The 24,896-nt window shown below is 40.7% G+C and overlaps 1 long non-coding RNA gene across 1 annotated transcript; it reads left to right on the top strand.

Moving 5' to 3' along the window:
• LOC110272205 lies at positions 3,142–7,717 on the top strand. Its single transcript, XR_002363204.1, has 4 exons — positions 3,142–3,668; positions 3,810–3,912; positions 6,478–6,578; positions 6,716–7,717. It is a non-coding gene; the product is annotated as an uncharacterized LOC110272205 (long non-coding RNA).

Genomic DNA, 24,896 nt, shown 5'->3' on the forward strand with positions numbered 1-24,896 from the left:
TATATAGTTAAAATTTTAAAATTACTGTTTATATTAACCGAATTCTATTGTCCTTAGGTATTTATCCCTCATATGTATACTTTGTTTTGTGACTGTGATAAGTGTAAGTGATATGATGATGCACCAGCATACATGCGTGTCTTGCGCTCTCGTGCCGGCCTCAAAAAGTCAAATGGCATCCCCCCACATGATATGTAATCTTTATTTATTCGTTATATTTATTTTTGAGTAATACTCAAAATAGGTTCTCAAAAAATTTATGGTTGGATAGATTTGTCTCCAACAAAATTTTATTAAAATTTTGATTCTGATGTTTTTAGTTATAAATCAGATACGTTCCCATGACAGTTTGACCCGATCAGAACGTCCTACGTAGAGGTTGACGGGTTAACGTATCAGATTAACTGCTACGTGTCACCTCCAGGACAATTTGGTCCCCATCCAAGTTGGACAAAACGACGTCGTATTGGATCATGAGGCGAACGACACTGTTTTGTGGAGGACAAATTCATCTCCATCAAACCTATCTGCCTGATAATTGTGCTTTTATAGGGACCTATTTGTCTGATAACCTAATATTTAGGGACCTATCTGACCTATAATTGGTGACATTACCCTCAAATATATTCATTGTCTTTTTTTGGTTTAATTGAAAACACAAGCTGATGTATCTAGACCTGGTAGCTTGCAAAATTCTAATCCTCCCTCTCATGACACTCAAATTGAAGATTCTCCTTCACATGTCACAAAAAAATGTCTCAGACAATCCCAAAATATGCTAATTTTGAATGACTTAATGCGTATATTGAAATCTGTATGAAACATCCTCATAATAATTCTGTTAATTCCAGGCTCAGCAACCTTTTAGACATCCATAGCAAACAGTAATCAGGCCCAAGGCTCAGAAGAGTGTTAGTGCTGAGAACATGGCAGTTGCAACTAGTGACACAGGATCTAGATTGCTCAAATTTATTCCAATACCGAGATAAATGGATGAAACAAACCAAAAGCAATGTATTTCTTTTATACTATTTCACCACAATTGATTTCATGCATATCCATCTAAATATAATGAAACATTTTAATCTAACAATTTGATAATCAACACAGATTAAAACTTGCCTAAACAGCCACCACATATATACAAAACACAACTACAACTACCAATGCTTCCAATTATTATACCCCTAAACAAAGCAAAAACAGTATGTTTTTTCACAACTTGGCTATCCTCATTCTTCTTCGACAACAGATTCTCCAACTGCTTCACTCTCTCCTCCAAGTCATCGTTCAACATACACATTAAGTCATTCAAATTAGCATACTTTAGAATTATCTAAGATATTTTTTTGTGACATGTGAACGAGAATATTCAATTTGATTATCATGAGAGGGAGGATTAGAATTTTGCAAACTATAGGTCCAGATACATTAACCTGTTTTTTCAATGAAACCAAAAAAGGGCAATGAATATATTTGAGGGTAATGTCACCAATTATAGGTTAGATAGGTCTCAAACATTAGGTTATCAGACAAATAAGTCCTTATAGAAGCATAATCATCTGGCAGATAGGTCCTCTCGAACAGGTAGATAGGTTCCCCATTTAAAACGTTGCCGTTTCGCAACTCTACCTTCCATGGTGGGGACGAATTTGTCCTTCACAAAACGACGTCGTTCGCCTCATGATCCAATATGACGTCGTTTTGTCCAACTTGGATGGGGACTAAATTGTCCTAGAGGTGACACGTAGCAGTTAACCTGACATGTCAACTCGTTAACCTTCACGTAAGATGTCTTGAGCGGGTCAAACTGTCATGGAGACGTATCTGATGTATAACTAAAAACATCAGAGTAAAAATTTTAATTAAATTTTGTTGGAGACAAATCTGTCCGACTGTAAATTTCTTAAGACCTATTTGAAGTATTACTCTTTATTTTTGTTCCATTCTCATTATCAAAATTTTAGCTAATTCATCTCAATTTACAGAAGGTCTTCAATAGTTTTAACAACAATTCTAGTTTCGAAATTTGAATTCAAGATATATATTTAATTAAGTGATCAAAAACCAATATTTTGCTTTATTGATATGCATTTGATTGGCATACGATACATATATTATCGTTGTTCTTCTCCTAGTTTTACATTGTGTAAAAACTTTTACATATTTTTAAAAACATTTAATATGTTAGACTATAAAAATTTTTATGAATGCACAATAAATACTAAATATACTTTAGATTGTAATAAAATTTCTTACATTGCTTCATTTTCTACGTGTTGGGCTACTTTTTGCTTCATCTGATTAATAAAATTGACAACAAATAAAGTAAAATGAAATTTTGATTTTACCCTAATTTTATCTTTAGATTTAATTTTTTTTAAGTTCAATTTTATTTTATTTGTCTGTTGAAAATTTCTAAACTCTAATCTTATTTGTTTTCTAAAATTCTACACCTGTTTTTACTTGTAATCACTACAACATTTTGGGTCTATGGCCACGTTTTTTTTGGTTACGGTAAAAAATCTATGGTCACAGTTTTTTGCAGTGACAAAAAAAAGCTATGGTCACGGTTTTTAGAAAAAAGGTGACCATAGAGTACCTATGGTCACGATTTTTTAAAAAAGGATGGCCTAAAAGGGTCTATAGTCACGGTTTTTCAAAAAAGGGTGACCTAAAAGGGTCTATGGTCACGGTTTTTTGTGGTGACCTAAAGAGGTCTATGGTCACGGTTTTTTGGAGTGACCTAAAGAGGTCTATGGTCACGGTTTTGGGGGTGACCTAAAGGGGTCTATGGTCACGGTTTTTTACAGTGACTAAAAAGGGTCTATGGTCACGATTTTTCAAAAGGGTGACCTAAAAGGGTCTATGGTCACGGTTTTGGTGAGTGACATAAAAGTATCTATGGTCACGGTTTTAGGGGGTGACCTAAAAGAATCTATGGTCACGGTTTTCCGAAAAAGAGTGACCATAGAGTATCTATGGTCACGGTTATTAAGGGTGGCCTAAAGTACCCTATAACCACGGTTTTTTTAATTTTATTTTTATAGGTATCCCAAAACTGCATCGTTTAATTTCTTCTCTTTAGTTAAAATCTCATTTTTTTCATTTATTTTTATTATCCCTCCCCAAAACCAAAACGTGGCCATTTTCCCTCCCTCCCAAAATCCCCCCTTCCCTCCCAAAATCCCCATTAGTCCCAGCTGGTAACTTAGAAAAAAGAAAAAGAAAAAGAAGAAATCCCTAGCTAGCCATCGAAACCCGTGTGTGGTGGTGCGCCATTTCGTTCTTCTTCTTCTTCTACCTCCTTCGTAGCTCAACTCAGTCTCTCTCCACTACGCCGTTTTCCTTTCTCCCAGCTCCAACCATCGCCGAAGGCAAAAACCCCTCCATCGCGGACCTGAACTCTGTCTCTCTTCACTGCGTGAGCCGAAGGTCGTCGTTGCTTCTTTGCCTCCTCGCGAGGCTTGTTGTTGCTTCCCTATTTTGCATCGTGTGCTGCCGTCACTACTTCACGTCGTGTCTCTGCCTCACCACGAGCTCCCTGTCACCGTGAGCTCACCCTGTGTACTCTTTTCAAGTTCAGCAGAAGCAATAGGGTTTGGGTGCTCGTGTAAATATTTTCAAGTTCAGCAATAGGGTTTTAATACCTTTGATGCTATTAAGTGGTAAGCATATTGGATTGGCAGAAATAGAACTAGGTTTCATTGGCCTAAGTTTGCACAGATCATTTCCTAGTTTTTATAGTTTTAATCAGTTGTACACACATGTAGAAGTTTAATTTGCTTGTATCCACTTGTTGTATTTAGGATGGAGAAAGTTTGGATGAAGCTGCATGTGAGAAGAGAACAAGGGAGGAGACTGGTATTGAAGTGGGAGAAGTTATATATCACAGCTCTTAGCCACGGCCTGGTAAAATATATTCAACATACCTTAGTTTAAGTTTATGCAGGATTGTGTGGTTTATTTTTGCAATCAATAACTACTTATATATGAACTTAAAAAATCTAGAATGTTTATGCCGCCTACCTGTTGGGGAAGTCACTATATATTTGAGTTTATCAAATCACCAGCTGCATCTTGATGTAGTTTCTGCTATGGGTAGTTCTTTGTGTAGAGAGTGGCAGCAAAGTTGTATTACCCTGTCAAAATAATCCACTGTTATGTCACACAAATACAATATAAAAAATAAGATAAAGACTATTTTAACTAAATACTTGCTCTTATCATATTTGACCTTTTTAATATGTTAGAATGTAAATTATAAATCAATGTATCCCTAAATATTATATCTAGATGGCAAAATTACACAGTATATTATGGTGGTAAATGATGATGACTAAAACTTGGCTTTTCATTCCTCCTTGTTTCCCCTGATGTCCTTGTCAGCGAATTTATGGTGACATCATCAGTGATGATAGTTAATTAACCTTGTTCAACAAGAAAGCAAGGCCTCTCACGGATCTCATCAAATTATGCATGCTTGTGTAATGTGATATTGAATTGTTGCTTGTCTTTGTTTAGATGTGCATTTAATTTCTCCTTGCAAGAGTTGCCAATGTTCTTTTGCAGTGCCATTTGATTATGTATTTAATGTTATACAAGATTTTGAAGCTTTGTAATGTGATATTAGTTGTTCACCACAAATCTTATGCCAAGGCCCAAATACAGAAAAAAAAAACTAATTATTTTTTATATGGCTATTTCTTCTATATTTCTCATCCCTTAATTGAAAAAAGTTTTGTGACAGCAAGTGGTAAGCTTTATCCTTTGAGATGTTCCACTAATAATATCATGCCTTCACTTGAATGAATTTTGTTTTAATTTAGTCTGAAACATTCTACTCTAGTATTCACATAAGGCCAAGATATATTGCAATTCATGAATGTAAACTGTTCTGTTATTATACTTGAATTTGTGTTCGGAGATCTATTACTTTTATTATTACATGTTTTGCAGTTTCCATTGTTAGACTGAATAAGATTTTTACTGAGATGTACTTGATCCTTAGAGTGGCATAGTAATTCTTTAATAAAGCAGAGCACCTAATGGAAACAAATATCTTGATATATTAGGTAGTCAATTGATTTTGTAGTAGATTTAGGTTTGAATTCTGATGTTTATTCTATCTGAAATTGGTTTTCCTGTGCTGGTAATGACTTGCCCTGTTCTAATTTAGTTTTATGCTGCTGGTTTAGTGATCTGCCCTGTCCTAAATTACTGAAAGAGCTTCTTCTCTCTACTGTTTATTCTATCTCCTTTTTTTTACCAGTCCGAACCCGACCCATTACTGAAAGAGCTTCTTCTCTCTCGCTTTGCTATCCTTTTCGTTTCTCTATTCTCTTCCTTCATTTTTCGCTTCATCCTCTTCTTCTATCTTCAAACTACCATTACAGCAAGGTTTTCTTCTTTCTTTCTTTCCTTTTTTTACCTTCATAGAAATTTCTCTGCTTCTTGTTTATTGTATTCATCGATGCTTATAGTTAAAATTGTATCCTTATTTGTTTTTTATTCTTTTTCATTTCTATATTCTTTATCTGATGCTATCAATTATAGAAAGTTGTTTATCAATGATCAAGGCTTAGATTGCTCCGAATTGTTTTATTCATTTTACTGATGAATTTTTCATTTTTCATAATGTATTTTTTGAGTGAACATTTTGTTTGACATGCAATTTTACCTGATACAATTTGAGGAATTGCAAATTTATTCGGGTAAGGGTTTGACGGAAAAGTATAGGGTTTAAGGTTGTGGAAGAAATTGGATTGGTATCATAGAAACAAGGAGCACCATTGCTCAGCTTGTGTGTTGCCTTGGAAAAGAAAATAAAAAGAAAATTTGCAATTAGGTGTAGACATGTTGCTATAAATATAATGCTATGTGATTAATTGACTGCTTGTTATGCCAAAATTGAAAACAGTTTGTGTTTTCTATTTTATTTTTGTGAATTTTGACTTTTTATTCTGTGAAGTTTGTGATTTTCAATTTTCTCTTATATATGTGTGTGCCCCTACCTGTGCAACATAGCTTTTAATCCCTTCAATCCGAATTATGTTCATTTGCTTTATGTTTCATCCTTTTAATGTATTAAACAATAACGCGTATGTCATTTTCTTTTATCTATTTTTATAATAACTTTATTAACCTTTTATTTGATTATCAATTATAATAACACAGATCTTATTACATACTCTAATTAACCATAACCCCCTTTTAATGTCAAAATCAAGTGTATAAAAAAATTATTTATTAATAAATTTAAATAAAAATTAAGGTACAATTAATTTTATATAAAACTTAAATTGAAAGACCAATTTTAAAGATTAATGCTCTTTCCAATGTTAAAAAAATAAAATTAAAAAATATAGTTTTCTTTTTTTAAAATAAAATTTAGAGGCAGGGAATGGAGGTTTAATAATTTAATTCTTCATATAGATTTACCTTCTCTTGAATTTTTTTGTTTTGTTTTGCATACAGGATATTATTTTTGGACTGGTAAAGACAAAAGGAGTTGAGTAGTTGTTGTGGCACAGTGTATAACAACTTCAAATGGCATCTCAAAATGAAGGAACTAAGCAGTAAGTTTATATCATACTTGATATATATTATAATTTGATCTCCTAGTTATTTAGGTAGTGTGTATATGGTAGCTAGATTGTCACTATAATTGACCTATTATACCATGTTTAGTAAGTTCAGATATTTGCATTATTAGGTTTAATCATATTTTGTCAAAAGATTTGATGGATTCACCAAGATTTGAGAACGAGTACATAGTTGGTGTAAATAGTTTTTTAGAGTTTGCCTTCCTAAAGGGAAACCGGTTGGAAAAGAAATCCAATGTCCATGTGCAAAGTGTGGAAACACTTATTGGCGTGAACGAGATGCCGTATATGAGCATCTTATTTTCTATGGGTTTGTCGAAGGTTATAAACGATGGACTAATCATGGGAAATCAGTAATCCCAACAGTAGTAGATACTGACATGGATGATCGAGGCGGCCTTGATGATATTGACGGGTTGCTGCGTGACGCATTCGAAAATATGGCAAATCTTGAGGGGGGAATAGTTGGTTGAATGAAGATGCGAAGAGATTTTATAAGCTAGTAGACGAAGCAGGTCTGGAATTATATCCGAATTGTACATCTGGATTTTCGAGATTATCGTTCATCATTCGTCTTTACCACTTGAAGTGTCTACATGGGTGGAGTAACACATCTTTGACCTCCCTCTTGGAGTTATTGAAAGAAGCTATACCTGATTTGAACATTCCCACGTCTTTTAATAAAGCTAAGAATATGGTTAAAGAGTTGGGTCTTGACTATGAAAAGATTGATGTATGTTCTAATGACTGCATGTTGTATCGAAATGAGTACATAAATGACTCAGTTTGCCGTATCTGTGGAGAGTCTCGATATAATCAGACTCCTACTACGGATGGCAACGAAGAGGACTTTGTGCTTCCAAATAAAGTTTATAAGGTTTCTGCAAAAACCTTAAGATACTTTCCTTTAATACCAAGGCTTAAAAGGCTTTTTATGTGCCCAAACACAGCAGAGGCGTTGAGGTGGCATGATGAGCAGCGTTTGAAAGATGGTTGCATAAGGCACCCTGCTGATGGCCAAGCATGGAAGAACTTGGACAGTTGGAAGCCGGATTTATAAGAACTTGGACAGTTGTAATCGGTGCACATTCGCCACTTCCCATTCTCTGTACTTCTAGTTTTGTTTTCATGATGTATTCTCCATCTTTGCTTTTATTTTCCAGAGCTATGAACAACTAAACCCCTTTCATTGGGTTAGGGAGCTCTGTTGTAATTTGATGGATCAATACTAGTTTTCATTATTCTTCTTCTATCTATTTTCTTGATTTTACTTGAAAGCTTTTGATCTTCATCCAATTGGATAGTTATCTTGGAAAAGAAGCTATTCAAACTTGGATCTCTTCTGAACCTTGAAAGAGGAAGGAAGAGATCATGCTAGAAATGCTTTCTCATGCTGGACCAAATTGGGTTTGGATGGATATGTGACTATAATCCTCTCAATACTTGATTTGGAAAATGCATGTGGTATAATCAGTGACCATACTTCATGTCTTCTCATGAGCAATTGACTAAGGAATTGGCTATTGATCAAGATTTGAGAGATTGAATTACAAGGAATTGTAATTCGATCACTTAAGATTGCCAAGGAGATCAATGAATGCATTGATTGAGGAAGAGATGAAAATGAAATTGATCCGGAGAATGCAACATCTCCTGAGCCCAATGAACTCCCCATTTCTGATCTTACCCATTCTCTTTAGTTTCTGTCATTTACTTTCATGAGCAATTACCCCATTCCCATTTACAATTCTGTAATTTACTTTCCGTCATTTACTTTCAGCTCTTTATTTCTAGCATTTACTTTTTCTGTTATTTACTTTCCCGCCATTTTATTTTCTGCAATTCTCAACTCAAATTCTGATTCGCTCAACTAGAACATTCCTCTAATTAAAGTTGCTTGATCAATCAATCTCTGTGGGATTCGACCTCACTCTATTGTGAGTTTTTACTTGACGATGAAATTCGGTACACTTGCCGAAGGAAATTTGTTACGAGACAAGTTTTTCGTGCATCAGTGTTCCTGAGTAGTGTATGCGACTTAGGAGGTTCCATAGAATTTGTAGGGATAGAGATGAGGAGAAGAATCATGAGTTGGTGTCTCCGGACCCTGAGGAGAGGGTTTGCTTTCCTTCATTGACTCCAGGGGAACGACCCTGACCTGATATGGTTAGGACCTTTTCTTCCTCCGAGATTGATGGATTTTGTAGTGTTTCTTGAATGAGGCCTCTATTATTATCCCCTGGTTTGGTGCTGGCTAGTGCATCAGCTCGGGCATTCTGTTCCTGAGGTATATGTTGGACCTTATATCCCCCGAATTGTCTGAGCTGTTGGTGCTGGCTAGTTTTGAAAGTGCATCAGCTCGGGCATTCTATTCCTGAGGTATATGTCGGACCTCATATCCCCGGAATTGTCTGAGCTGTTCTCTGGTTTTGTCCAGGTATTTTTTCATGGTGGGATCTGTTCATACCCTGGGTCGAGCTATCTGACCCGGGATGTTTAGCGACAAGACAACCGACCTCTTCAGGTCCGACTATCCGACCTCTTCTCAAAGAGCTCGGCCAAACTGACAAGAAAGCCCAGTAAAGGGCCCAAATAGAGGAACACGATCCAAGTCCAAAGGCAGTCCAAGCCTATAGAGATAAAGGTGGTTCCCTTGAAGATAAGCTGACCTCACCCAAAGATAAGATAAAGATAAGATAAGATAACTAACTTATCTTATCTAAGAAGGTCAGCCCACGCTATTATAAATACACTGGAGCACCCAGGTATAACTCATACTCTGATTCTACTAAAAATCTGCTTAATACCCTTGCTAACTTAAGCATCGGAGTCCCTTGCTGGTACCCCCCACCCTCTAGTGAATAAGGATCAGCAGTACAGCCAATCGAACACGACAGCTCCGGCCGCCACTCACCAGCCAGACACGTCAGCACCGACCAGTACGGAAGATCTCGTCCGAGATCGACCTCCAGCTTCAGGTAACCCTCTGAACATTGGCACCATTACCGGGGACCCAGAAGTTACCCCACCACCATGGCGGATGACCATGACAACGACCACGATTCAGATCTAGAGGATAGAGCGCCGCACAAAAATGCGGACACTACACCGAAAGATACCCCGGAATCTAACGAGAACAAAAATTCACCAAATCCGGGAGCAATAGAGGCGCTTCAAAATCGTTTAAAGTAACTTGAAAAAGAAGCCCAACATCAGCGAGAAGCTGGGAAGGATCTACGAAGGAAGATAAGGCGACGCCGAGAATTAGAAGATAAACTTCTAAAACTCGAAGCCGATCTCAAAGCCAAAGCTACTCGATCCACGCCTAAGAACAACTCTCGTAAGGATCAATACCCATTCACTAGGGAGATCATGAAGACCAAAATCCCTAAGGACTTCAAACTTCCGGACATGACTTTGTACGATGGCACTACAGATCCCGGTCATCATCTTAGCAATTTCAGAAGTAGAATGTATCTCACCAACGCCTCAGATGCAGTCCGCTGCAAAGCCTTTCCAACTACTTTAACAAAGAAAGCAATCAGGTGGTTCGACAATCTACCTCCTAGGTCTATCTCAAGCTTCGATGACTTAGCCAAGAAGATTATGGCCAGATTTTTCATCCAGAAAGATAAGGCTAAACACGCCCCAAGTCTATTAGGAATTAAGCAAGGAGATCGGGAAAGCCTTTGGAGTTACATGGAAAGATTCAACAAAACATGCCTGGACATACAAAGCCTACCAACAGAGGCTGCCATTATGGGCCTCATCAATGGCTTGCGAGAGGGACCTTTTAGTCAATTTATATCAAAAAAATACCCTACATCTCTGAACGAAGTGCAAGAACGAGCAGAGAAGTACATCAACATGGAGGAAAACTCTTGACTAGGAGAAACCTTAAAATCTGGATTCACCTATCCCTCCCGGGATAAGGATAAAGAGTCCAAAAAGAAGGAAGATCGACAAGGGGAAAAAATCAAAAAATACCACAATTACACCCCTCTTCGGGTGTCCCTTGTAGATGTCTACAGAGAAGTTTGCCACACTGAAAAAATACCCCCAGCTCGACCACTCAAAGGCAAAAAAGGAGGAGGAAATCAGACTGAATATTGTGAATATCATCGAATCCACGGGCATTGCACCAACGAATGTTTTGACTTAAAAAATGTCATAGAAAAATTAGTAAGAGAGGGAAAATTAGATCGGTACCTGGCCACCCGGGACGATGAACAAAGAAAAAGAAGAAGAGACGAAGATGTCGGACGAATCGCCTCGCACACCAGAAAGACACGTCCACATGATACACGGCAGATTTGCGGGAGGAGGAGTCTCCAAGTCATCTCGCAAAAGATATCTCAAAGAAGTATGTCATGTTAAGGGTAAAGAGGAAGCACTCGACATCCCTGCAATCACTTTCACCAAAGAAGACGCATCTGGTATCATCTTAGGACACGATGATCCCATGGTCATCAGTATTATACTGGCAAACGCAAATCTCCACCGCACACTGATAGACCAAGGGAGCTCCACCAACATCTTGTTTAAAACTGCCTTCGACAAGCTCGGCCTGGAAGAAAAAGAACTTAGAGCATATCTAAATAGTCTGTTCGGACTAGAAGACACCCCAGTTCAACCACTTGGATACATTTCACTACACACTACCTTCGGAAAAGGAAACCAATCTAGAACACTCAAGATAGACTACATCGTGGTCGATGTGAGTTCAGCCTACAATGCCTTAATAGGTCAGACAACATTGAATCAACTCGGCACAATAGTCTCAACTCCACATTTATGCATGAAATTTCCAACTGCAGAAGGGATAGCTACAATAAAAGCAGATCAGAAGATGGCGCACCGTTGTTACAAAGAAAGTCTAAACCTCAGAGGCAGAGGAAAGAAATTCCACACAATCGAACTGGGGGAGTTCAGAGGCGAGAAGAACTCCGCCCACAACCCGAAGGTGAAATAGAGAAAATCCAGATCGGAGACACCCTGGACAAAACAACCAATATTGGTACGATTCCCAGAGGAGACATAAAAGAATTACTCGTACAGTTCTTACGAGATAATGTCGACCTCTTTGCATGGAAAGCTGCAGACATGCCAGGCATAGACCCCAAATTAATGTGCCACAAGTTAGTGGTCTACCCAGGATCTCAAGCAGTACAACAGAGACGGAGAAAGCTCGGACCAGAATGATCCCAAGCTGTGGAAGAGCAGGTACAAGCTCTGTTGAAGGCAGGATTCATAAGAGAAGTCAAGTACCCATTATGGCTAGCTAACGTCGTCTTGGTGAAAAAATCAAACGGGAAGTGGCGAATGTGCACCGACTACACTGATCTCAGCAAAGCCTGCCCAAAAGATCCTTATCCACTCCCAAGTATCGACGCCCTGGTGGATGCCTCCTCTGGATATAAATACCACTCGTTCATGGACGCGTATTCGGGATACAATCAAATCCCAATGCATCCACCCGACCAAGAAAAAACCTCATTTTTAACCCCAAAAGCAAACTACTGCTACATCGTAATGCCTTTTGGTCTTAAAAACACAGGAGCACTTATCAAAGGTTAATGAATAAAGTCTTTTCGGATCATATCGGAAAAATCATGGAAGTCTATGTAGACGACATGTTAATAAAGATACAAAGTGAAGAGACGCTATTGTCTGACCTGACCCAAGTGTTCGACATTATAAGAAGGCATGACATGCGACTCAATCCTGCAAAATGCACCTTCGCAGTAGAAGCTGGTAAATTCCTGGGTTTTATGCTCACACAAAGAGGAATCGAAGCAAATCCGGATAAATACTGGGCCATACTCGACATGAAAAGCCCGACTTACGTCAAAGAAGTGCAACAACTCAATGGGAGATTGGCACCCTTGTCCATATTTCTAGCCAGATCGGCAATAAGATCTCTCCCCTTCTATGCCACTCTAAGGAAAGGAAAAAAGTTTGAATGGACAACGGAGTGCGAGCAAGCCTTCCAAGAGTTTAAAAGATTCCTGGGACAACCACCTATCCTAACTCAGCCACGGAAAGGAGAACCACTCATATTGTACCTCGCGGTAGGAAGTCGAGCAGTAGCCTCAGCACTAGTTCGAGAAGACGACAGTGGGCAACAACCCATATACTTCATCAGTAAAGCATTACAAGGATCTGAGCTGAACTACCAAAAAATAGAAAAATTTGCCTACGCCCTCATACTAACATCTCGACGACTTCATCCATACTTCCAAGCTCACACCATCAGGATTCGGACCAACCAGCCCATAAAGGAGATTTTGCAGAAAACGGACTTAGCAGGTAGAATCTTGCAATAGGCCGTCAAGTTGTCCGAATTTGATCTTTAATACGAAGCTCGGACGGCCATTAAATCACAATACCTGGCCGACTTCATTGCAAAATTTACAGACACCCCGGAAACCCCACAGAATAGAATCTCTATGTGGACGGTTCCTCAAATAAAAATGAAAGTGGCGCGGGTGTGATAATTGAAAGCAACCAAGGGACTCAAATTGAACTCTCCCTCAAATTCGGGTTCCCTGCCTCAAACAATCAAGCAGAATATGAGGCACTATTAGCTGGTTTGAAGCTGGCTAGGGAGGTTGGAGCTCAAAAGCTTACCATCTTCAGTGACTCACAAGTAGTCACTTCACAAATAGCAGGGAGCTTCCAAGCTAAAGACCCCACCATGAAAAAGTACTTGGACAAAACCAGGGAACAGCTTGGACAACTCGGAGAATATGAGGTCCATCATATACCCCGAGAACAGAATGCCCGAGCTGACGCACTCTCAAAGCTAGCCAGCACTAAACCAGGGGGCAACAATAGAAGCCTCATCCAAGAAATACTACAGAGTCCGTCAATCTCGGAAGAAGAAAAAGTCCTAGCTATAACAGGTCAGGATCAAGGATGGATAACTCCCATAATTAACTACCTCAAAACAGAAACACTACCTACAGACGAAAAGGAGGCAAAGAGGTCAAAACGAGAGGCACAACATTACACCATTATAAACAATACTCTATACAAGAGAGGGATTTCAATCCCATTATTAAAATGTGTGCCGACTTCCAACACAAAGGAAGTTCTAGAAGAAGTACACAGTGGCATTTGTGGCAATTATCTCGGAGCGCAAACTCTCACCAAAAAAGTACTCCAAGCAGGATTTTATTGGCCAACTCTACAAAAGGAAGCTACAGAGTTCGTAAAGACATGTCTACCATGCCAGAAACATGCCAACTTTCACATTGCCCACCAGAGGAACTCAGCAGCGTGACCTCACCATGGCCATTTGCAAAATGGGGACTCGACCTTCTCGGACCCTTTCCTCAGGGATCGGGACAAGTTAAATTCCTTATAGTAAGGGTAGACTACTTTACAAAGTGAATCGAGGCAGAACCCCTAGCTAATGCCACTGCAAAAAGAAGTCGAAAATTCTGATATAGGAACATTGTCACAAGGTTTGGGGTTCCATACTCCATCACCACAGACAATGGCACCAAATTCACAAATGCAGGCTTCAGAAAGTTAGTCGCCGACTTGAACATAAAACAACAATTCACTTCCGTAGAACATCCCCAAGCCAATGGACAAGCTGAAGCTGCCAACAAAGTCATATTGGCTGGGATAAAACGGAGATTACAGGACGCAATGGGAGCTTGGGCTGAGGAGCTCCCACAAGTCCTATGGGCATAGCGAGCAATGCCACATTCCACCACAAAAGAATTACCCTTCCGATTAACATATGGAATGAAGGCAATGATCCTGGTAGAGATTGAAGAAGGGTCGCCTAGAGTGGTCCACTATAATGAAGAAGCCAACTCCCAACTTCAAAGGGAAGAACTTGACCTACTCCCGGAAGTCCAAGAAAGATCTCGGATCAGAGAAGAAGCACTAAAGCGTCGAATGGCTTTGAGATATAATCAAAAGGTAGTGCCACAAGGTTTCGCTGAGAATGACCTCATCCTAATCCGAAATGATATCGGAACAACTCGACCTGGAGAAGGAAAACTGGCAGCAAACTGGAAAGGACCCTACCGAGTCGTAGAAGTACTGGGAAAGGGCTACTACAGACTGTCCGAACTCGATGGACGAGAACTTCCTAGGTCATGGCACGCCTGCAACCTAAGAAGGTACTATAGTTAGGGATGATAAAGGATCTTAGGATAAGGCGCACTCTTTTTCCTGAAAAGGTTTTTTAATGAGGCGCCAAGCCAAGACCTATAAATTGCCCAACTTAGAGGGATAAAGCTTCCACATGTATATTTGCATTTTCTTTTGAATAAAATATGTTTAGATATTCTACAAATTCTCAAGCCGCATTAATCTGAAACATTCATCGTCCGATTACAAAGCAACAGATCAGCAGAAAGTGAAAATCGAATTCACTGCACGATCGCGATAAAGACCAACAGAGATGAAAACCAAATCCATCAAAAGGTCGACCAAGCGAGGATTAAACCCAATTTCTACAAATCGGCAAAGATGAAAAAAGAATAATGCAAGAAGTTATCGAAAGTGATCCATAGAAAGGACCTGACGAGGTCTTAATAAAATGGATTGCTAAAAAATAACTTAAAGACTGGCCGACATTAAGAAGTCGGACCAGTCACAATAACCCAAGTTATAAGTAAATCCCTAGAAAGAGGTCTGGCCAGCCCTATAAAAGAGGATTACTATAACTTAGAAGGGCCCGACATGACGAAGTCGGCCCAAAATATAAAAGTTATAGAAGTAATCCCTGAAAGAGACCTGAACAAGGTCCAAGAAAGAGGATTACAAAAATAACTTAGAAGGGCCCGACATGACGAAGTCGGCCCAAAGCATAAAAGTTATATAAGCAATCCCTGAAAGAGACCTGAACAAGGTCCAAGAAAGAGGATTACAAAAATAACTTAGAAAGGCCCGACATGACGAAGTCGGCCCAAAACATAAAAGTTATAGAAGTAATCCCTGAAAGAGACCTGAACAAGGTTCAAGAAAGAGGATTACAAAAATAACTTAGAAGGGCCTGACATGACGAAGTCGGCCCAAAACATAAAAGTTATATAAGTAATCCCTGAAAGAGACCTGAACAAGGTCCAAGAAAGAAGATTACAAAAATAACTTAGAAGAGCCCGACATGACGAAGTTGGCCCAAAGCAAAATAGTTATCGAAGTAATCCCTGAAAGAGACCTGAACAAGGTCCACGAAAGAGAATTACAAAAATAACTTAGAAGGGCCCGACATGACGAAGTCGGCCCAAAACATAAAAGTTATAGAAGTAAATCCCTAAAAGAGACCTGAACAAGGTCCAAAAAAGAGGATTACAAAAATAACTTAGAAAGACCTGACACAACGAAGTCGGCCTCCATAAAATGCTAAAGTTATAAAAAGTAATACCTAGCAAGAGACCTCATAGAAGGTCTAAACAAAGCAGGTTTACTAGAAATAACTTCCGAAGCCTCAAAGGAATCAAAGCCACAAGCAGGAAATACAAAGGCAATCCAAAGAGGTCGAGCAACAAGGCTCCAACACTACCGAAAACCTAAAAAAAAAGGGTACCAAGATAGATAAGGACCGACACGATATTAAAAGCATGAAGTTGTAATAAAAACAAGCTCAAAAAAGGCTACCCAAATCAGCCCCAAGAACTTGGAAGCTATCTTTTGTTTTTCAAAATAAAGTTGCTAAATAAGCAACTGAAAAAGTGTCAACAGTCAGCAACATTACAAAAAGAAAGTTTTAAAAGCCCACAGGCCGGGCTATCTACACAAAACATTTACATAATCAGGGAAGATCCGAAGGCTTCTCGGCAGCACAGGGTGAAGGAGGGCGAGTCTGAAGGGGCATTGCATCCACCGTCCCATCATCCCGATTTAATATCTGACAATCAGGCTCTGGTTCGGGATGACTAACCCCAGCGGGAGGAGCTGAAGATGTTGGCACAACAGTGGCTTTGGCGACCAGCACAGGAAGGGGTTCGACATCATCGTCATCAGGATCGTCAGGGATAATCTTGCCATCGTTTACAACATTATCCAGACTGAAGAGAGTAAGGTTGGCCTCAGGTGCAAGAACTTGAACCTGCTCCTTCAGGTTCTCATAAGCAGCATTTACGCTGCCTACAAGATGACCCTGGAGCTCGGCATAATCAACCCGAGCAGACTCCAACTCCTCCCTAAGACGCATCACCTCCCTGTAGGCCGTAACATAGCTATCCTTGTGCCTCAAAGTTGTGTCTTCAGCCAACTTTACAGAAGCCGCCAAGGCAATAGAACTAGCCTTCTCACCCTCCAACTCTTTCTCTAGCTTGGTCACCTTCACCTCGAGCTCCTCCTTCAAAACTTTCATCCGATCGAACTCTAATTTGGCCTCCTCCATAAAGGCCTTCGTAGCATGAAGAGGAAGATCTTGGGCAGTCCGATATAAGGCCGCCCCCATATGTGCCATCTTGACACTACTCCGAGTTATAAAGTTTAAATGGTGAAGAAGTGACACATCATCCATAGCGAGGGCACCATAAGGACCGATCTGCTGGTCGACAAACCCAATAGCATCGAAGTCAGGGGCATCCAGATTGAAAGGTTCAATAGTTCGAGGTCTTTTGGAAGGTGGAACGACCGGAGGAGAAGATGCAGCAGTAGCAGAAGACTGCGGAGGATCCACTAGACAGACTCGAGGAGTAGGGATCATTCTCCTCAGGCCAAGAGAGCTCGGCACGGACGGTTTCGACGTCACCTGTGAAGATCCTTCCCCATCCGTTTTGGTCGAGATGTTCTGAGCAGCAGCAGCCTTTCTTGCCTTCTTGAAAGCTTTCATCGAGTCATTATTCTTGGCCATCTCTGTAAAATAGAAACCAGCAGTTTTACAGACCAGGAAAAAAGAGGAAAGCAAAGTAAAAATAAGAAGTAATATATATCAAGTAATACCAGTGCAGTTCGAACAAGGGAGGGGTCCCCCAAGGATTTTTTAGTATCTAGATGAGGAGGTTCCCCCCAAAGGTCCTCCAAAACAGTTACAAAAGCCTACTCAATCTCGTCAAGCATTTTTCACGTATATCGGGATGCTACTACATTCTGCTGCCAACACAGAGGGAAAGATGGCCCATCATTCGCTTCCAGAAAAAAGGGGCGAGCTCCCTCAACAGCTCGAATCTTGAGGAAATAATTCTTGAAGTCCCTAAAAGACTCGTCATACATGGTAAAAACCTTATTTCCTTGTGCAGATCTAAAAGAAACCCACGGGGCTTTCTTTTTCGAAGAAATCCCAGGCTTAGTTAAAACAAACAAATAAAGGAAAAGAGTTTGAGAAGGGGTAACATCCAATTCTTGGCAAAGAAGCTGAAAAATCTTAATAAAACCCCAGGAGTTCGGATGAAGCTGGGACGGAGCTACATTACACGACCATAGCAAATCGGTCTCAAAAGAAGTAAAGGGAAAAGTGATGTCCAACTGGCTGAAAAAATAGTCGTAAGCATAAAAGAAAGGGCACTCCCCTTGGGTCGGGACAGGGAAGGAAACCCTCTCCTCGTAGTCAGGTGCCACCAATTCATAATTTCTCTCCTGATCTCTACTCTTGCAGAGACGGTGATGTTTTCTAAACTCTACGCAAAATTCAGAATTGGCTAAAGAAACACACAGCAACACCAGGGAGTCCAACCAATCAGACATCCCCTCGGGAACCTTAGAAGACACCTCGACAATATTTTTGCGAGAAGACATGGCCAACTAGTCCTACAAACAAGAAAAGAAGATCGAATTACTAAAAAATATCTCGGACAAAAGACAAAACAACTCGGCTAGTATGATTCAGACAGCACAAACAACAAAAGGAAAACCCCAGGACCCATACAGAAGGTCCAGGGGCATCCTTTGGAGGCAGTAAGGGAACAAGGATTCAGGAAAACCTACAAAACTAACGTCCCAACAAAACTCACGTCAAAGACAAAGAGAAACCCTTTCTCAAAAAAGCAGCATCCCCAGAAAGCTACAAATCAAACGAAACCGAAGTAGCTACCTTCCAAATTCGCAGTCTCAGCTTATTAGCAAGCAAAATAGAAAAACATATCAAGAAGAAGTCATCAAAGATGCCACCTTTTTTTAGAGAAATAAATTCCTCCAGAAAAAGCAAAATAACACGAAGAAATAGTCGTTATCTTTCACAGAATTCATCAGCAAAAACTATCAGCATGACAAAAAGGAACAATCTTTCGAGAAAACAAGCAGTATGAACCCTAGAATGCAAAGGGACCATTTCAAAAGCAATAGAAATCCCCAAAATAGTAAACAAGCAGGCGCACAGTGATACGGTAAAGATTCAGATTTTCCAAGTCAAGACGTCAAGAGAAAAATTGAAACTCTATCAAAAGCCGAAAGCAAAACGACTAAAGAAGTACAAGGAAAGAAAAACCAACCTGAACAAAGGAGGAAGCTTCGAAGGAGATTGAAGATGGAGATACGGAATCGCACAGAAATCGCCAAATGACGCCGCAACACAAAAAATGCAAAATTCAGGCGAAAACAGAAAGCGAGAGAGTAAAGGGGGAAGTTACAAAAACGAAGAAGAGAAACCATTTTTGTGTGTAAAATTCAAAATAAATGAGCCAAGGGAAATGGAGTACTAAAAAATAATTAATAAAGGTATTAAACCCTCACACGTTCCCAAGAACAGAGCGCTAATACAAAGCGCGCGCTTTTAGAAGAAAACGTTCCACATTCAAAAAGGAAGACTCTACAAAGAAAGAAGTCGACAAATGCTCGAGTTCGGCTTCACCAGAGAAAGATCGAAGTCCTAAAACTAAGACTCGACCTCAAAAAGAAAGACCGAGCTCGAGCAGGGGCACTGTTCATACCCTGGGTCGAGCTATCCGACCCGGGATGTTTAGCGACAAGACGACCGACCTCTTCAGGTCCGACTATCCGACCTCTTCTCAAAGAGCTCGGCCAAACTGCCAAGAAAGCCCAGTAAAGGGCCCAAATAGAAGAACACGACCCAAGTCCAAAGGCAGTCCAACTCTATAGAGATAAAAGCGGTTCCCTTGAAGATAAACTGACCTCACCCAAAGATAAGATAAAGATAAGATAAGATAACTAACTTATCTTATCTAAGAAGGTCAGCCCACCCTATTATAAATACACTGGAGCACCCAGGTATAACTCATATTCTGATTTTACTAAAAATTTGCTTAATACCGTTGCTAACTTAAGCATCAGAGTCCCTTGTAGGTACCCCCTACCCTCTGGTGAAGAAGGATCAGCAGTGCAACCAGTCCAACCAGTTAGACATGATAGCTCCGGCCGCCACTCACCAGCCAGACACGTCAGCACTGACCAGTACGGAAGATCTCGTCTGAGATCGACCTCCAGTTTCAGGTAACCCTCGGAATAGGATCCTTAGCTCAGTAGCTCCCTTCTATTTGTCAGGTAACTATTTGGAATCACTGAAGGTGGTGAGCTTTTGAACTCCTACCTCCTTAGCCAGCCTCAAACCAGCCAGTAATGCTTCGTATTCGGCTTGATTATTTGAAGCAGGAAATTCAAACTTTAGCGAGAGTTCGATTTGGGTTCCCTGATCGCTTTCTATTATCACACCTGCCCTACTCCCGGTTTTGTTTGAGGATCCGTCCACGTAGAGATTCCCCTTTGTGGGAGTTCCCGAGGTGTCATTGTACTCTGCAATGAAGTCGGCCAGATTCTGTGATTTAATGGCTGTTCGAACTTCATATTGAAGATTGAATTTGATAACTCGACTGCCCATTGTAGGATTCTTCCAGCTAAGTCTGTTTTCTGTAGCATGCCTTTTATGGGCTGGTTGGTCCGAACTGTTATAGTGTGAACTTGAAAGTATAGGCAGAGTCGTTGAGAAGTGAGTATGATTGCGTAGGCGAAATTTTCTATCTTTTGATAGTTTAGTTTGGACCTTTGTAGAGCCTTGATGATGAAGTAGACGAGTTGTTGCCCACTTTCGTCTTCTCTGACTAGTGCTGAGGTTATTGCCCGACTTCCCACTGCAAGGTATAATATGAGTTCTTCACTTTCTAGTGGTCGGGTAAGAATGGGTGGTTGCCCCAAGAATTTTTGAAATCTCGGAAGGCTTGTTCACACTCCGTTGTCCTATTCAAACCTCTCTCCCTTCCTTAATATACCTCTTTGAGGTGTTTTTTGCGAGATGATTTAGAGATCCCTCCTCCTGCGAATCCTCCATTTATCATATGAACATGTCTCTCAAGGGTGTGAGGTGGACGTTCAACTCGTCTGACCTCTTCGTTGTGAGGTGGACGTTCAACGCGTCCGACCTCTTCGGTGTGAGGTGGACGTTCAACTCGTCCGACCTCTTCGGTGTGAGGTGGCCGCTCAACTCGTCCGACCTCTTCGGTGTGAGGTGGACATTCAACTCATCCGACCTCTTCGGTGTGAGGTGGATGTTCATCTTTGTCCGACCTCTTCGGTGTGAGGTGGACGTTCAACTTGTCCGACCTCTTCGTCCCTTCTTATTTTTATTGGTTCAACCGCTTTATTGGCAAAGTACCGATCTAATCGCACTTCTCTTCCCAATTTCTCTATGACATTCTTTAGGTCGAAACACTCGTTAGTAGGATGTCCGTAGATTCGGTGGTACTCATAGTATTCTGTCTGATTTCCCCTTCTTTTGATTGGGCGAGGTGGTGGGATCTTCTCAGTGTTGCATATTTCTCGGTAAACATCCACAAGAGACACCCGAAGAGGGGTGTAATTGTGGTATTTTCTAGGCTTCTCACCAGGTTGATCTTCTTTTTTCTTGGTCTCTTTATCCTTGTCTTGTGGTGGGTTAGGAGAATTCAGTTTTTGAGCTGTCTCCCGATCGGGAGTTCTCCTCCATATTGATATATTTTTCCACCCTTTCTTGAACCTCGTTTAAAGATGTTGGGTACTTTTTGGATATTGAGTGGCTGAAAAGTCCTTCTCTTATGCCATTGATGAGTCCCATGATGGCCGCTTCTGTTAGAAGACTTTGTATGTCAAGGCATGCTTTGTTGAATCTTTCCATGTAGCTGCGAAGGCTTTTCCGATCTCCTTGTTTAATTTCCAGCAAGCTTGGAGCATGTTTGGCTTTATCCTTCTGGATGGAGAACTTGGCGAGGAACTTTTTAGCAAGGTCGTCAAAACTTGTGATGGATCTTGGAGGCAAACTGTCGAACCACATTATTGCTATCTTCGTTAGGGTAGTCGGGAAGGCTTTGCATCGAATAGTGTTCGAGGCGTCAGTGAGATACATTTTGCTTCTGAAATTGCTGAGGTGATGGCTTGCATCCGATGTACCGTTGTACGGGGTCATGTCGGGAGCGTTAAAGTCCTTTGGGACTTTAGCTTTCATGATCTCTTTGGTGAATGGGTCTTGATCTTTGTGGGGGCTATCTTCATGACTGGATCGAGCGGTCTTGGTTTTGAGATCGGCTTCGAGCTTTAAGAGCTTGTCCTTTAGCTTTCGATGTCGTCTTGTTTCTCTCCAAAGGTCTCTTTCGGCTTTCCATTGAAGTTCAGTTTCTTGTTCCAGCTGTTTAAGGTGATTCTGTTGCTCATGGATAGCTTCCAAAATTTTTGTGCTTGAAGGTTGCTTATCTCCCCCGTTTTGAGGTGTGTCTTTGGAGGTGGAGTCCGTGTTTTTGTTTGGCGTTCTGTCCACCAAACCAGAGTTATGGTCCTTGTCATGGTCGTCCGTCATGGTGATGGGATGACTTCCAGGTTTCCCGGCAACGGCGTCAATGTTCTGAGGGTTACCTGAAACAAAAGGTCGATCTCGAATGAGATCTACTATGGTAGCCAGAGCTGTCGTGTCCGACTTGTTGGACATAGTGGCCGGAGCTGTCGTGTCTAACCTGGTGGAACTGGTGGCCAGAGCTGTCGTGTCCGACCTGGTGGAACTGGTGGAGCTGGAGATGCTGCTGATCCTTCGTCACCGGAGGGTGGTGGTACCTGCAAGAGACTCTGATGCCTTAAGTTAGCATGGGCTTTAAGCAGGTATTTTGTGTAGAATCAGAGTATCAGTTATACCTGGGTGCTCCAATGTATTTATAATAGTGTGGAGTGACCTTTCTGGAGATAAGATAGTTATCTTATCTTATCTTTGAGTGAAGTCATCTTATCTTTAAGGGGAACCTCCTTTATCTTTCTGGGCTTTGGCTGCCTTTAGATTGGGCTGTGTTCCTTCATTTGGGCCTGCTTTGGACTCCTATGGTGATTTGGCCGATCTCTTTGAGAAGAAGTCGGTAATGGGCCAACCTTTTAAGAGGTCGGTCTTGGGACAACCTTCTAAGAGGTCGGCCAACCTTCTAAGAGGTCGGCCAACCCGGTCCTTTATAGCTCGAACCGATGCATGAACAGCTGGGTTGAGGCATATAAGGCCCAATATGTTAGTGGGGTGTGGCGGTGAAGTGGCTGTGTGGTGCGATGGAGAGTACATCATTGTGCATTTTAAAAGGGCCTCCTTGCTTGCTGCTGCGGGCGACGGTGAAGAGAGGGGCGTGGCTGGTCATGGAGTTCACGAAGGGGTTGATGACACGGTGAACAGCGCCGACGAGGCAGATCTGGGAACAGTACGGAAGTCAGCTGCTAGTGGCGGAGGTGATAATCTCCGCGCTAAACTTGATGGCGTGGAGGGTAGGGAAGAGTGTGAAGCCCCTTATGCACCCGACAAGTAGAATAAAGCCGGAACAGAGATTGGCAGAGGTGCGAAGAATTGTTTGAATAGCACAGCAGAGAAAAACATTCCACCAAGTGTAGTCAATGAGATCCACGCTAGTTTGGACGAGAGTGGTAAGCATCATGTTGGCATATGTCTGATAAGGGGTGATGCAGTGCAAGATTCAGATTTAGAGGATGAAAATACAGTGGTGCAGAAAACTGGGTTGGATGATGAAGGGGCTGTAAGGAACTTAGAAGATTTGTAGGACTCAGAGTAGGATGCAGACGGTGAAACTAATCAAGATGAACACGGAGGAAGTTGGGATAAAGATATGGCTGAAAATAAGGCTGCTTGGGATCTGGCTGTCGAATTAGGAGCTGTTTTATATGACGAGGATGAGGACATTATGGTTATTCTCCAAGCTCAGAATGAAGTATTGGCACAAAAAAGAAGGCAAGCAAAACAGAAAGAGAAAGCAAGAAGGTGCCGTCCTAAAAATCGAAATAAGGTATGTAATAGAGCTTTTAAATGATTTTAGTTCGTGGAATATGAGGAGTTTAGGGGGTGTGGAAAGTGGAAAATGGTAAAAAATTTAAGCGTAAAAATAATGTGAATATGTTAGGATTGATAGAGACAAAGAAGGATATGATTTCTAAGTTTGATGTAGTACAATTCTGGGGTAATGATGTGGTGAGTTTGGAATTTGTGGGATCAGAAGGTGCTTCTGGAGGTTTATTAATAATGTGGGATATTATGATGTTTAGGTTGAGTAATTGTTACAAAGGGGAGAGATGGTTGTGTATAGAAGGCGAATTGACAAACAAAAATTTTATTTGTGCTGGTTGCTTGGTGTATGGTGTGCATACAAGGGAAGAGAAGCTTGCTGTGTGGGAAGAGTTGAATTTTTTATCGGAAATATGTCAGGTTCTTCTTTGCTACATGGGTGTCTTGACGAACGGACTTTTACTAGTAAAGAATTCACAATAAATTCCCATTGCTAGTATAGGTTCTAAACCAACAAAGAATCCTTTCGTACAAAAGTTTGGTTGTCACTAAAGCAAATCCAATAAAAATAAACCGAAGTATTTAAATCTCAGGTCGTGTGATGCCAGGGCATTTTGGCCAGTTTCACTGACCTTTTCTTTACTGTTTTAGGGTAGTTTCATGCATTTTCTTAGGAAATAAGCAAGTTTTGGGTAGAATTTCACTTACATCTTGATTCAAGCAAACATTGTGCACTTTACATGATTTCATGAGATGCATGAATTAAATGACAAATTGGATGATGCATGTCTCATGACTTGGATTAGAACTTTGATGCACTCTACTGCTTGATTTCAGGACAAAGGAACAAAGGAAGAACCACGTTAACAGCCACGTTAGTCTAACTAACGTGACCACTAACGTGGAAAGGGAGCTAGCTTGCAACGTTAATGAGAAAAGTAATCGCCAATAACGTCCTCGAAGCCATCATAGCCCACGTTAAGAGTCACGTTAACTAAGTTAACGTGAACTCTAACGTGGAAGAAGAAAATGAAGCCAACGTTAGTAACACTCACCTTTGTCACTAACGTTGGACCAAGCTCATATTGGCCACGTTTAGTGCCACGTTAACTCAATTAACGTGGACTCTAACATGG

Source organism: Arachis ipaensis, chromosome B05 (genome assembly GCF_000816755.2).
Source record: "Arachis ipaensis cultivar K30076 chromosome B05, Araip1.1, whole genome shotgun sequence".
Taxonomy (NCBI): domain Eukaryota; kingdom Viridiplantae; phylum Streptophyta; class Magnoliopsida; order Fabales; family Fabaceae; genus Arachis; species Arachis ipaensis.